We start from the raw sequence: 11945 nt of genomic DNA, 5'->3' as shown, positions 1-11945 counted from the left end.
ATTATGGTTGGAATCATAGACCACTAGAACCGGAAGGGAGGTCATCAAGTCCAGTCCGCTCCCTCACGGCAGGACCATGCATTGTCTAGACTATCCCCAACAGGTGTCTTTCTAACTTGCTCTTAAATATCTCCAGTGATGGAGATTCCACAACCTCCCTAGGTTTTTCCTAATGTCCAACCTAAACCTCTCTTGTTGCAGTTTAAGCCCATTTCTCCTTTTCCTATTCTCAGAGGCCAAGGAGAACAAGTTTTATCCCTCCTCCTTGTAACCCTTATTTAGGTATTTAAAAACTGCTACCATGTCCCCTCTGTCTTCTCTTTTCTAAACAAGACCAGTTCCTTCAGTCTTCCCTCATAGCTCATGTACTCTAGATCTTTAATCATTCTTGTTGCTCTTCTCTGGACCTTTCTCCAATTTCTCTACATCTTTCTTGAAATATGGTGCCCAGAACTGAACACAATACTCCAACTGAGGCCTAATGAGTGCTGAGTAGAGTGGAAGAATGACTTCCTGTGTCTTGCTCTCAACATTCCTGTTAATGCATCTGTAGCAAGCTGCTGTGGCCTCACCCGGGCTCAGAGGTGGAGGAGGCTGCTCAGAGACCCTGGTGGGCAGGTCCAGAGTCGGAACACCTGTGCCTTGCCCCTCAGAGGGCGGCACCTAGAAGCAGAAGGGCCAGGGGCAGGGCTCGAGGCCCATTAAAGGCTGGGCCTCCAGGCAGGGTGGAGGGCCCTGACCAGACTCCTGGGTGCCAGGAGTAGGGGGACCTGCTGCAGACCAGCCTGCTGGCAAGAGTTGCTCTCTAGCCACCCACACCAGCCTGGGCAGCCGCAGATCAGGCTGCCATTGGGCTACTACCCCGACTTCCCGGGTATGCCGGGGCCCTCGCATCAGTGGAGGGCCCCCTCCCCCGAGGCCCAGCCAGGAACAGAGAGACTGCCTGGGGCTAGTCACCTGGGGGTTCCAGAAGAACAAGGCCTCAAAGTCCTGCCTCATGCTCGCAGCGCTGAGGCCTCCAACTGTCTGGAGCTGGTCCTGCTACCGCCGGACTATCCCAACGACACAGAGGTGTCCAACTGGCCAGAGCCACCGAGGACAGTATACCCTGATGAAACCCACCAGCTGGGACTGTCAGACCAGGCCAACTGGGACCCCGTGCCAATGGAGCTACAGGGAGGAAGTGGCCCGGGGAACGCTCCCCATGAGCCAAAGGTGGTGTGTTGCGGTTTGGATCCCCACTGCCAAGCTCAGGTGTGAGCGATCAGTAGGGCCCCAGGCTGGGTCGCAGTGGAGTGGGAGGGCCTGCGACCCTCCACCCCCCTCCCTGGCGGGGTCACCCCTCGCCTCTCTAAAGCCACCCCCATTTAGGGGATAGCACCGTGACTGCTGCCCCGCCCTGAACTGAGGGCTGGGCTCCCCAAACTGGTTACTCACCTGCCACCCCACCCTGAAGCAAGGGCTGGGCTTTCAAACTGTGTATTTGTTTGCTGCCCCACCCTGGAAGGAGGGCCGGGATCCCAGTCTGTTGGTTTGACTGCTGCCCTGGCCTGAACCAAGGCCTGGGCTTCCAAACAGCTTGTGTGATTGCTGCCCCACCCTGAACTGAGGGCTGGGTTCCCAATTTGCCCGCTTGCCTCCAGCTGTCCCTTAAAGGGGACCAGGCCCAGGGTCAGCCCAACCCAGAGGGCGAGCAGTATTGGCCTGCACCCACCTAGAGGGGGCGCTGCCGCAGGCCAAAGTTGTTACAGCATCCCAGAATCATGTTTACTTTTTTTGCAACAGCATCATACAGTTGACTCATACTTAGCTTATGGTCCACTATGGCCTTTTCCGCAGAACTCCTTCCTAGACAGTCGCTTCACATTCTGTATGCATGAAGCTGATTGTTCCTTCCTAAGTGGAGTATTTTGCATTTGTCTTTATTAAACTTCATCCTGTTTACCTCAGACCATTTCCCCAGTTTGTCCAGATCATTTTGAATTCTGACCCTATCCTCCAAAGCAGTTGCAACCCCTCCCAGCTTGGTATCATCTGCAAACTTAATAACCATACTCTCTATGCCAATATCTAAATCATTGATGAAGATATTGAATAGAACCAATCCCAAAACAGACCCCTGAGGAACCCCAGTTGTTATGCTTTTCCAGCATGACTCAGAATCATTAATAACTACTGTCTGAGAACACTCATCCAGCCAGTTATACACCCACCTTATAGTAGCCCCATCTAAGTTGTATTTGCCTAGTTTGTTGATAAGAAGGTCACGTGAGACTGTTTCAAATGCCTTGCTAAAGTCTAGATGTACCACATCCATTGCTTCTCCCTTATCCACAAGACTTGTGTTATCCTGTCAAAGAAAGATATCAGATTGGTCTGGAATGATTTGTTCTTACCTTATTTGTTCTTACCTTATTTTCTTCCAGATGTTTACAGATGAATTCCTTAATTACTTGCTCCATTATCTTTCCTGCCACAGACTGACTGGTCTGTAGTTTCCTGGTTTGTTTTTCCCCCCTTTTTATAGATGTGCACTATATTTGCCCTTTTCCAGTCCTCTGGAATCTCTCCTGACCTGCAAGACTTTTCAAAGATGATAGCTAAGGGTTCTGATACCTCCTCCATCAGCAGGGTGACCATCTACCCTGTTTTCACCAAGACAGTCCCATCTTTCAGGGGCCAGGCAGACATCCCGACTTATTTTAACAAAAGGGCTATTGTCCCATATTCATGCCCCTGATGAGCTGCCCTTCCCCCAGGTCAGCACAGCCACAGCTGGCCAGAGAGATTGTGTAGTATGTACTCACCAGCCACATGTGCAGGCAGCAGCAGGAGAGGGAACCAGAACAGCCGTGCCATAGCTAAGGCAGTGTATGCTGAGGCAGGGTGCAGCAGTGTAAGTCCCCCAGTTCTTTTTTAAGATTTTAATGGGACCTGGTGCCCTGGCTGGTCTCCCCCCCCAGCCAGGAAAACTCCCCTCCCTCACCCCCTGCCCCAGCAGGGCTACAGCCCTGTTCCCAGGGCCTGGAGGCATGAGGCGGCCAAGGAGGTCCCCCACCAGGCAGTAGCACTGTTCCAGCACCCTGTGGCATGGGGCAACTAGGGAGCTGTATTTGCTTGGCAGCTGAAGCCAGGGAGCCAGCCTCACTACCCCCCGCGTGTCCTGTATTTGGCATAGGGAAATATGGTCACCTTATCTATCAGTTCCTTGAGTATTCCAGGATGCATTTCACCAGGCCCTGGTGACTTGAAGACATATAATTTTTCTAAGTAATTTGTAAACTGTTCTTTTCTTATTTTATCCTCTAAACCTACCCCCTTCCCACTAGCATTCACTATGTTAGGCATTTCTGCATCAGACTTCTTGGTGACGACCGATACAAAGAAGTCATTAAGCACCTCTGACATTTTCAAGTCTCCTCATATTGCTTCTCCCTCCTCATTGTGTAGTGGACCTATCCTATCCTTGGTCGTTCTCTTGCTTCTAATGTATTAATAGAATGTCTTCTTGTTACCCTTTATATTTCTAGCTAGTTTGAGCTTGTTTTGTGCCTATGCCTTTCTAATCTTGCCCATGCATACATATATTGTTTGCTTATATTCATCCTTCATAATTTCTCCTAATTTCCACTTTTTATGTGACTCCTTTTTGATTTTGAGATCATGCAAGATCTTCTGGCTAAGCCAAGATGGTCTTCTACCATACTTTCTATCTTTCCTACACAGCGGTATAGCTTGCCTTTGGGCCCTTAACAATTTCCCTTTGAAAAACGGCCAACTCTCTTTAGTTGTTTTTCCTCTTAGTCTTGCTTCCCTGTTGATTTTACCTACGAGCTCTCTGAGTTTATCAAAATCTGCCTTCCTGAAATCCATTGTCTCAATTTTGCTCTTCTGCTTTTCACCTTTTCTTAGAATCATGAACTCTATGATTTCATGGTCACTTTCTCCCAAGCTGCCTTCCACTTTCAAATTCTCAATCAGTTCCTCCTTATTTGTTAAAATCAGATCTAGAACTGCTACCTCCCCAGTAGTTTTTTCCACCTTCTGAAACAAAAAGTTGTCATCCAATCGTCATCCAAAATCTTTCTGTATAGTCTGTGCCTCATGGTGTTAGTTTCCCAACATATGGTGGGCTAGTTGAAGACCCCTATCACTAGCAAATCATGTGCTTTGGATGATTTTGTTGGTTGCTTTGAAAAAGCCTCATCCACCTTTTCTACTGGGGTACTTCTCGCCCTGTCCAGCCTTCCCTCTGCCCCCACTTTAGCAAAACCATTCTGTGACGTGTCCCTACATTCTGTTTGCCAGAAGCAGTGAATGGGCAACAGGGGAGGTATCAAGTGATGATTACCTGGTCTGTTCATTACCTCTAAGGCACCTGGCATTGATTATGGTTGGAAGAAAGGACACTAGGTTAGTTGGATATTTGGTCTAACTTAGTATGGCTATGAAGGAGTTTTGCCTTCTCCCTCCTACATGTTTCCCAGGCCTGGCTGGGCTCTTGGCATCTAGACGGAACACCTGCTTTCGTGTAGGCAAGCCGCCGGAGCTGTGTTGTTTTGATTAGGTGTTTTTGAGAGTCCATGTTCAAGGACTGGGAGGATTGATGTGGCTTTTTTAGAGATAGAAGTGCTGAGCCAGTTATTGTAGCTAATTGCAGCTGACTGCTTTTCTCATAATAATGTGCTCTCACTTGGTTATAAAAGCTGTGAGAATAATAAACTCAGGGCCTTCAGACTATAGAACTGTTGGCCCCCTGCTGTCTATGTTCGTCTTTGTCTTTCATCCCTCGCGGTATCGCACCTCTGGGACCTGTCACTAAAAAGAAATACAACATCTGGCGCCCGAACAGGGACACGGAGGTGAGAAGCGTCCATGCGGCGAGGAAGGTGTATCAATACCGGAGGGACCGAAGAGAATTTCTAGACTGGGTAAGTCAGACCTTCGGGATTCGGGCAGGGTTAAGATGGGGAATTCCCCATCTTCTTACTCCTCTTATATTGAATTGCTTCAGACGTTACTGAAAAGCTCAGGAGTAAAAGTAAAACAAAGTACATTTCAGAAATTATTTGATCTTATTTGTAAGCATTGTTATTGGTTTACCCCAAGTGGGAAAAATGCTCTAGATTTAAAACAGTGGAGATTGATTATGAGAGCCCTGCGTCGAGCGCACCAAAAGGGGGAAATTATCCCACTCCCCGTTTGGTCTCTTTGTAATCTTGTAGTCCGTGCCTTAGAGCCGTTACAGTCTGGCTCTGAAGAGGGTTGCTCCCTCCCCCCGGACTCTTTAGCAGAAAGAGGAGCCAGACGCAGGGTTCCCAAGGGAGATGAGGCCTTATCGGAGGAATCAGGAGATTCCAGTGAGGAGGGCCAAGAGGGTCAGCCTATTACAGGAGATGAAAAGACAGGGAACTCTGAACAACAGAAAAATTATACTGCCCGTGAAACATCATCGGGCTTTTTCCCTGCTAATGTTTGTGTGGCTCAGCCAGAGCCCGATTTCCCTCCCTCCACGCCTTCCCCGCTCCCACCACCTACTAAGGAGGAAGGCCCCTCTGCACCCCCCTTTTCTTGTTATGGAAAGGATGAGCTTTTTGTAGAACCCCCGCGACAGACCGTTACAGAGCCTGTGACTAATTTGATGAGGACGGTTCTGGCGGTCGGAGCCCATGAAGGCTTTGATTTATCCCCTCTAACCCTTTCGGCTTTTCCAGTTACAATACAACAGGTCCCTCCTAATCAGCAATTCCCCCAGGGAGCAATTAATTATCACCATGAGCCATTAACCTTTAAATTGCTCAAAGATTTAAAACAAGCGTGTGTCCAGTATGGTGTTAACTCTCCCTACACCTTTGGCTTGGTGCAGGGATTAAGCCAGGCCGAGAGATTGATCCCGTGGGATTGGGAAGTACTGGGACGCACCGTGCTGAATGGGGCGGAATTTTTACAATTTAAGACCTGGTGGCATGATGAGGCTGCTCTCACGGCCAGGCGAAATGCTAGTCAGAATCCCCCTGTAGCTATTACTTTGGAACAGCTCACTGGTACCGGTGCCTGGTTTGGCATCCAGGCACAGTTACAGTATAATGATGTTGCAATTGTCCAGGTCCGCCTTTGTTGTCTTAAGGCCTGGGAAAAAATTGCTAAGCCAGGGGAGAGTACCCCCTCTTTTGTAAAGGTAAAACAGAGTGCACAAGAGCCTTATGTGGATTTCATAGCCCGTTTGAAAGGGGTTTTAGATAAAACAGTATCCCAGCCCGAGCTTAAAGAGCTCTTGTTACAGATGCTTTCTTTTGATAATGCAAACGGAGAATGTCAGCGGACTTTAAGACCGCTGAAATGTCGGGGGGCCTCCCTGGATGAGTATATTAAGGCTTGTAATGATATAGGGTCAGATGCCTATAAAATGGGTCTTTTAGCTGCTGCGTTAAAAGGGGATGGCCCCTATCAGTCTAATCAGAACATGAAGTGTTTTGAATGTGGAAAACCTGGGCACCTGAAAAGGAACTGCCGACAGGGGCAGGACCGATTAAGAAGAAATCAGAGAGTTACTGGGAACGATCCTGCTAACAATCCCCCGGGGATCTGTCCCAGATGTCAAAAGGGACGGCATTGGGCTACTCAGTGCCACTCTAGATATCACAGAAATGGCACCCCTCTTTTTCAGTCGGGAAACTTTCAAGCGGGCCCGACCCGGGGCCCGCAAGTAAACAATACGGGCAGCAGCCGCAGCTTTTTTCCGGTCAGCAGCGGCCCGATGCAAACCGGCTTTCAGTTTCCGACCTCAGGCATGCCACCCACGGCAGCGCAGCTTTAGACATAGCCATTCCAGACAATATCCTGCTGCAGCCGGCTAGGGGTGTGCAAAAGATAAAAACTAATGTTTTTGGACCAGTCCCGGCTGGGTCGGTCGGCCTTCTTTTGGGAAGGAGTAGCTTAACATCTAAAGGAGTAATAGTACATACTGGTGTTATTGATAGTGATTATGAGGGAGAGATTCTAGTTATGATGAGTGCAGATGTTCCATATCAGCTGGAGGCTGGAGATAAAATTGCCCAGTTACTATTGCTGCCCTACCTTTCAGGGTCGAAGCACCCCATAAAAAGACAGGGGGGCTTCGGAAGCACAGGGAGGAGTGTATATTGGCAAACCTACATTGGGGACCGTCGGCCTGAAATTACCATTAGTTTAGGCGGTAAAGAATTCAGAGGTTTAGTGGATACAGGGGCTGATGTCTCCATCATATCAAAAGAGTTCTGGCCCTCGGCGTGGCCCTTGCAGAAAGTCCCAACTGTCTTTACCGGGGTTGGGGTCATGACAGATGTCTGCCAGAGCACCAATATTTTGCAGTGCCTAGGGCCCGATGGGCAGGCAGCAACCTTGCAGCCCTTTGTGGCTGAGATAGCTATTAACCTCTGGGGGAGAGATTTGTTAAATCAGTGGGGAGCCTATGTTACCATTCCCTCTACTCCTGTAAAAACTCAGCCACTGGCAGATGCCATGGTATGCAATTCTGCAAACACCTTAAAGCAATTTGATCATGATGGGTTGGGGTTCCCAAATTTAGAGTAACGGCCGCTGCTCGAGCTAGCTTCGCCCTGCCACTGAAGTGGCTGACTGACAGCCCAATCTGGGTGGAGCAGTGGCCTCTGTCCCAAGAGAAGCTAGAGGCTTTACAAATCTTAGTCGAGGAACAACTGAAAATGGGGCATATTGAAGAATCAACCAGTCCCTGGAATTCTCCTGTCTTCCTTATTAAAAAGAAGTCAGGGAAGTGGAGAATGCTTACTGACTTGCGTAGAGTTAATACTGTTATTGCCCCCATGGGATCTTTACAGCCCGGGATGCCTTCACCGGCAATGATACCTGCCAATTGGCACATTATTGTTATTGATTTGAAAGACTGCTTTTTTACCATTCAGCTACAACCACAGGACAGGGAAAAATTTGCATTTACCATTCCTGTCATCAATCATCATAAGCCTACTCCCCGATATCGATGGAAGGTTTTGCCCCAGGGCATGCTTAACAGCCCTACCCTTTGTCAATATTATGTTAATCAGCCATTACAGCTACTCAGACAACAGTTTCCCCGAGCACTGATCATTCATTACATGGATGACATTCTGCTCTCCTCTCCATGTAAAATGGAGCTGGACAGGGTATTTGAACAAGCAAGGCAGGATTTGGATAATTTTGGATTACAAATAGCTGAGGAAAAGGTACAAAGGGATTTTCCATTTGCTTATCTTGGTACCATAATACAGAGAAATATTGTGACTCCACAGAAGGTGCAAATTCGTAGGGATTCTTTAAACTCTCTGAATGATTTTCAGAAATTACTGGGAGATATTAATTGGCTTCGCCCTTCTCTCGGGATTCCCACTTATGCCCTGGAAAATCTGTTTATCACACTCCAGGGAGATCCTGATCTTAACAGTCCACGTAAGTTATCTATTGAAGCAGAGGCTGAACTTAAATGGGTGGAACAACAAATCCACTCAGCGCAGTTACAACGCGTGCAGCCAACGCAGCCGGTTACACTGTTAGTTTTTCCCACTCCTCACAGTCCGTCAGGAGTTTTGGCCCAGCAACATGCTATATTAGAATGGATCTTTTTGCCAAACAAGGTGGCAAAAACCTTATCCACCTATTTGGATAAGATTGCTGATGTAATTTATCGAGGCCGCTCCCGTTGTAAACAGCTCACAGGATGGGACCCCCATTCAATTACAGTCCCTCTCACCTCAAATCAGGTTAACCAAAGCTTTGAGAACAATATGCAATGGCAAATTAGCCTATCTAATTATGTGGGAGAAATTGGTAATCATTATCCTCACGCCAAGCTGTTTGCCTTTCTTAAAAGGACCCCGTTTATTTTATCTACCATAGTCAGGCACCAACCCCTTGTTAATGCTGCAACATTTTTTACTGATGCTAGTGGGCCTGGCAAGGCCGGTTATACCGGCCCAATTACCAAGGTGTGGCAGACCCCTTATAATTCCGTACAAAAGGCTGAACTTGCTGCTGTTATGCAGCTGCTTATTGATTATTTACACCCTGTTAATATAGTCACTGATTCCCAATATGTTGAATTTACTGTCCAACAGATAGAAACAGCTACTATTTTACCTTGTTCTGAATTGCATGAAATGTTTTTGCAATTGCAATCTTTTGTTAGATCTCGTATACACCCTATTTTTATTACACATGTTCGTGCTCATTCTGGCCTACCGGGACCAATAGCTGCAGGAAACTAGAGTATTGATCGGCTGTTGGTAGGCACCACCCAGCAAGCAAAGGATTACCATTCCTTAACTCACATTAACACATCTGGCTTGACTCGCAAGTTTCAAATTACCAAAAGTCAAGCACAGCAAATAGTGGCCCAGTGCCCCACATGTGGGCCCATTACTGCCCCTACCTTTCCCCCGGGAGTAAATCCCCGAGGACTCAATGCAAATGACTTGTGGCAGATGGATGTTACACACATCCCCTCTTTTGGGAAATTAAGCTTTGTACATGCATCCATTGACACGTATTCTGGATTTTTATGGGCCACCCCGCTAACAGGGGAGACCACAAATCATGTAATTCAGCATTTATTAGAGACGTTCAATATTTTGGGCGTCCCCAAACACATTAAAACAGATAATGGACCGGCTTACACCTCACAACGGTTTGCTGCATTTTTAACACAATGGGCCATTCAGCATACCACAGGTATTCCTTATAACCCTCAGGGTCAAGCAATTATTGAAAGGGCCCATAGAACACTTAAAAACATGCTAGAAAAACAAAAAGGGGGAGTATGGACATCACATTTAGGAAAAATAACACCCAGACAGCAATTACATATGGCTCTCTTTACTCTTAATTTCTTAAACAGTTCCACAATAAATGATGTGTCCGCTGCAGAAAAACATTGGTCTATTAGCAAAAGAAGAAACCTGAATCAACCCATATATTGGAAAAATGATGAAGGACAGTGGGTTCCAGGAACGGTTAAGATTTGGGGCAGAGGGTTTGCTTGTATCTTTACAGATCTTGGAGAAACGCGCTGGGTTCCGGCTCGATACATCAAGCCAAGATATGACAACCCCCCGGCGAATGAGGATGGTGCCCCCGGTTGATATCATCTCCCCCTCACTGTTTTTGGCCGTGCTGGTAGTATTGACCACAACCCTCATACATTTAATAGCTTGGAGCTGACTAATCAAGCACCTCCTGATCTGCCTCCCTGCGTCCAATGGATAACAGCATAGGATGTATTTGTTAAAAGCACGGACCGGAATATGGATCCCCGTTCGAATGCCTCGGTCTTGGCAGCGATCTCCTGAGATGTATCTTATCGACCAAGCCCTGAGCAGAATTCTTAAAAGAGCCAAACGATTTGTTGGTCTGCTGATTGCCGTGATTATGGGACTTATTGCCGTCACCGCCACAGCAGCAGTAGCTGGAGCAGCCCTACATCAAACGATTCAAACCACCGAGTTCGTACAAGAATGGCATGCTAATGCAGATAGACTTTGGACTTCTCAACGCCAAGTTGATAGCCAGCTAGCCTCTCAGATGGCTGACCTCCAACAGGCTGTCATAATGCTTGGCGATCAAATAGTTAGCATGCAGAAACAACTAAGAATGCAATGTGATTGGAATGTATCTTCTTATTGTGTTACCCCTTTACCTTATAATGATACCCACTTTCCGTGGGCAAATGTGAAAAAACACCTGTTGGGTCAAGGAAATTTGTCAATTGAAATACAACATCTGCAGAACCTAATCTTTACCACTTTCGATAAAAAATTAGAACTACTCTCTGGATCGAAATTGTTGGATGGCCTAGTGGATGGCCTGAGTTCTCTGAATCCACTCAAATATATTAAGCTGTTAGGGGGCTCAGCGCTAGTATTGTTAGGCCTGATTTTGATTCTTTTGCTCTTGCTTTGTGTTATTTGGAGGAGAAACAGAAACCTATCCTCCAATTGTAGGCAGCAAGCTGCTGTTTTTTCTCTGATGTTGCATAGAGTAGCTAGAAAAACAAAAAGGGGGAGATGAAGGAGTTTTGCCTTCTCCCTCCTACATGTTTCCCAGGCCTGGCTGGGCTCTTGGCATCTAGACGGAACACCTGCTTTCGTGTAGGCAAGCCGCCGGAGCTGTGTTGTTTTGATTAGGTGTTTTTGAGAGTCCATGTTCAAGGACTGGGAGGATTGATGTGGCTTTTTTAGAGATAGAAGTGCTGAGCCAGTTATTGTAGCTAATTGCAGCTGACTGCTTTTCTCATAATAATGTGCTCTCACTTGGTTATAAAAGCTGTGAGAATAATAAACTCAGGGCCTTCAGACTATAGAACTGTTGGCCCCCTGCTGTCTATGTTCGTCTTTGTCTTTCATCCCTCGCGGTATCGCACCTCTGGGACCTGTCACTAAAAAGAAATACAACATGGCTATTCTTATGTTCTTGCTGTTAATGCTACTATATTATCATAAAGGTGGAATGAGGAGGTCACTTCTGGTCCAGATAAAGTCATTAGGCATTTTACTGTTGACCTCAGTGAAACAAAGGTTAAGAGCACTGATGATCTTGGATATCCGGCCTCCCATCTGAATCAGGATACTAGATGGAAAATGGGAAACATTGGATGCCTGCCATGAATATTCCCAGAAAAAAGATCATCATCCTCACCAGCTGCCACACCTTCCTTCCCAATATTCTTTGTTATCTAGGAGAAAACATCCTTTCAAAATATACTCAGTTTTTTTTGGTTGGTTCCTCTGTGGGGGTTTCCAGACTTGGGTCTTTCTTGATGCAACAGATCACCAAAAATCTCAGAGAACAGACCTTCCACATGGCTCTTTTGGAAAATATTTGAATCTTCCAAATGGCAGCTTACAGTTATGCTTCTCTTACTTTTCCAGTCAGTCAGAACTACAAAAATTATAGCA

General features: G+C 46.9%; 1 long non-coding RNA gene across 1 annotated transcript; it reads left to right on the top strand.

Annotated features, from left to right (window-relative positions):
- The first annotated feature begins 4454 nt into the window (after positions 1-4454).
- Positions 4455-11373, top strand: LOC142008450 (uncharacterized). Its single transcript, XR_012644149.1, has 2 exons — positions 4455-4931; positions 9890-11373. It is a non-coding gene; the product is annotated as an uncharacterized LOC142008450 (long non-coding RNA).
- The last annotated feature ends 572 nt before the right edge of the window (positions 11374-11945 follow it).

Source organism: Carettochelys insculpta, chromosome 2, assembly GCF_033958435.1.
Source record: "Carettochelys insculpta isolate YL-2023 chromosome 2, ASM3395843v1, whole genome shotgun sequence".
Lineage (NCBI taxonomy): Eukaryota > Metazoa > Chordata > Testudines > Carettochelyidae > Carettochelys > Carettochelys insculpta.
Note: the sequence above shows the minus strand (reverse complement) of the source record. Positions and strands in the feature narration are given on the sequence as shown.